The 3,214-nt window shown below is 36.5% G+C and overlaps 1 long non-coding RNA gene across 1 annotated transcript; it reads right to left on the bottom strand.

Moving 5' to 3' along the window:
• Positions 1 to 371: 371 nt before the first annotated feature.
• On the bottom strand, positions 372 to 2,393 carry LOC141543612 (uncharacterized). The gene is made up of 3 exons (XR_012482479.1): positions 2,198 to 2,393; positions 1,427 to 1,538; positions 372 to 444 (listed from the first exon to the last, which is right to left on the bottom strand). It is a non-coding gene; the product is annotated as an uncharacterized LOC141543612 (long non-coding RNA).
• Between the last annotated feature and the right edge of the window lie 821 nt (positions 2,394 to 3,214).

The following is a 3,214-nucleotide window of genomic DNA, read 5'->3' as shown; positions in this document are numbered from 1 at the left end:
TCTAACTGCTACTTGAAGCAGGGAGGCTGTAGGGCCAGTCCCATCCTGACTGAATGGTTTTTGTACACTCAAGACAAATTAATAATAATCAAATTTTTCACCTTGTCAACAAGTTAAGTAGAAGGGAAAACAAATAACATTTCTGACAATGTGTCCTATCTATCCTCCCATCTGAAACCACCAAATATACAATTGGAGACATCCTTATATTTCATCAAATAAAAATTACATTTTAAAGTTTATTTGCCTAAAGTATCTGGCATTTTTCCCTTCCCTTTGGGATGTGCGCTCTGCTTACTACCTCCAAATCATGTCCTTTCATGGAATTCTTAAATTTGCCCATACTCCTCTCTAAAAGGGTGGCCACATACCTGAGTAGGAAGTATGTATCCATTTTCCATACTTGTGCCTTTGCCCAGGCTCTCCTGGAAGGCTAATGTATACCTGGAACAATTGCCTTCCTTATTGCTAGTCTCAGAACCCCTGGTTTTCTTCAAAACTCTGCACTTGTACCATCTTTTACATGAGGCTTTTCTGATTCCCCTCTATAGTATCTCTTTTATTTAGCATGAAGATACATATAGATATGCTTATTTTCTATGTATGTCTAATTAAGTATACATATTAAACATAAACTGTACCTACAGCTGTCAACTCCTTCAGGGCTAGACTGAGTTTGGTCTTTGAATCCTCAGACACTGACACACAGCAGCTTCTTAACAAATGCTTGTTGATTGATTGATCTCTTAAGGTCCTGCCCCACAAGGACTAGGCTACTACTTCCCCCAGAGTCTTTTTTCCTACAGCACGATAAGAACACTAAATAGGAAATAAATCATAAACCACCATTTTTAAAATAGCTAACATTTTTGATATCCACAGCTATCTACTCACATGTGATTGCCTTGAGAGCTTTTCCTTTAAATTATAAAATTAATTTCCATTGCACAAGATGAACAGAACAAGTTTAACAATTATGAAATGGTAACCATGAATCTTGAGCTAAAGAGATTATTCATAAAGAAGGAAGAAGATAGCCAGCTCTTGGAATACATAATAGCATACATTTAAAACTGAAAACGACTTTTGAGACCATCAAGTCCAGGATCTCTTATTTTACAGCTCAGGAAAGTTGGACCCAAAGTCACGAAGTTCACTGAGACCTGCAGGATATGATCTTTGAGTTCAAGAACATCAAGTTTAATCCATCTAACGGCAGCTATCCATATATATGAATACTAGTGATTCCCTTAATCTTTCTTATCCAGACTTAACTCCCTGTGCCTTCTCCCCATTCCTTCATGGCATGGTTTCCAGTCATCTAGATATCACTGTTATTGTCCTTTGGACCCAAATAATTATAAATGGAGTAAGTGCTGAACAAAGTTGGAAAGGAAAATAATATGTGGGAGGTGTATGTGGTTACCTGAAAGGTATGTTGATAGATGTCAGAAGATGTGAAAGGTGGAGGTACCTTTGATATTCCTGGAATTCCTTTGCTATACCATTCACAATTCCTCAGATTTCAGTTTTCCCATCTGTAAAATGAGGAGTTAGGACCTTATGGTCTCTTTCAGCTCTAAATTTATGATCCTGGTTTCTTTCTTTAAAGGACTATTATCCTTCAAATTATATTAAAGAGTTTAATGAGAAGCACTAGGAAAAAACTTAGAAAACAGTTGTTTAAAATCCTATTTCTTTTACTAACTCTTAGAGATGTTATTCTTTTTCAGTCTATATCAGAAAACTAAAATGTGAAAACCTTTGACCTTCGAAAAAGACAAAATCAAAATATATTACAGACTCTTAGCATTGGTTGGTTTCTTTTTTCAACAGAATGAGAATAAGAAGCAAAAGCTCCAGATGCCATCTCTTGTCAGAAACTTATGCTAAATAAAGAAGTGGATGAAAATTACTAATGGCATTTTATTTTGAGAGAAACAAAACAAGAATCTGAATAATTTTCAGAATATTTCTATGGAGATGATTGGACCCATTTTTTTGATCCTAGGTGATGTGTTAACTCATGTGGATATGGAGTATCAAAATGGTCCATTGTACCCTCCAAATTAGGAAATCCAAATCAGGTTAGCCAAATTATACATGACTGTCAAATGTATCTTCCTAAATCATTGTTTTTATTTTTTATCTCATCTCGTAAACAAACAAACAAACAACAACTCTGATTCCTTATTACCTTCTCTCTAATCCAGTTTTCAAGGGCCTTCATTCTCTAATTCCATCTATACAAATTTATTTTCCATCACTTGTCAAAATGACTGCTTCATTCACTATCCTCCAGGGAACATCCTGACCATTCCTGCAGTTATTTCATTCTCTCAGCCCTCCCCACTCCTCTTTACCTATCCAAATCCTACTCATCCTTCAAGACTAACTCAAGTCCTTAACCATTGTATCCATTGATCCGCGCCTTTTGTGTACTCATAGAATCATGGAACTGAAGAATCTTAGAATGTTAGAGCTGGAAGAGATTGTGGGTTTCTCCCAAGGTTCTGTCCTGTATCCTCCTCCCTACATCCTCTTCCTTGGTGATTTTATCTGCTCCTATAAATAATTGATAGCTGACTACACTGATGGTTTTTTTCCTAGCTTCATTTATTTAGTTTGCATCCTGAAATGCATTACTCTTCAGGAATCAGAAACATAATAATATAATATATGATGACAGAAGAGGTCAGGTTTGATGACTGGTCTGGTAGCTTAGGTTTGGGATTGGAATGACATGAGACACTTGTAGTATATCTGCTGTTAATATAAGGAGTTTTACTTAGCCAGAACAAGGAAAAGCTCGTTAGAGGAAAAGAAGGATATTAAGTAAGAATAATGCATTAATTCAGTTGGGTGAAGATTTTTTTGACTATATTGCCCATAATGGCCTGGGATCTGAGCCTGAGAGAGGAGCCAGGTCTTTCCATGTTTTTGTACTTAGGATACCAGGAAACGATATCAATGTCCTGAGCTTTTGGTTCCCTGAGCCAATTAAGTCCTTTTTTTAAAAAAAAAAAAGAAGAAAAACTAAACTAGCCTAGACATAGTGGGGCAGAGCCTTAGGATATTGCCATCCTAGATGGTAATGTAGTCAGAGAACACAAAACAAAATATTCAGAAGGTGAAAGAAAGGATGGCCTCCTCGATGAGACTAGTTTTATTACAGGCTGCAGCCACTTGGAAACAGCCTGGAGCCTTGTTGCCA

The sequence above is a fragment of the Sminthopsis crassicaudata genome, chromosome 5, assembly GCF_048593235.1.
Source record: "Sminthopsis crassicaudata isolate SCR6 chromosome 5, ASM4859323v1, whole genome shotgun sequence".
NCBI classification, from domain to species: Eukaryota; Metazoa; Chordata; class Mammalia; order Dasyuromorphia; family Dasyuridae; genus Sminthopsis; species Sminthopsis crassicaudata.
The sequence above is the reverse complement of the archived record's forward strand: the minus strand, read 5'-3'. Positions and strand labels throughout refer to the sequence as shown.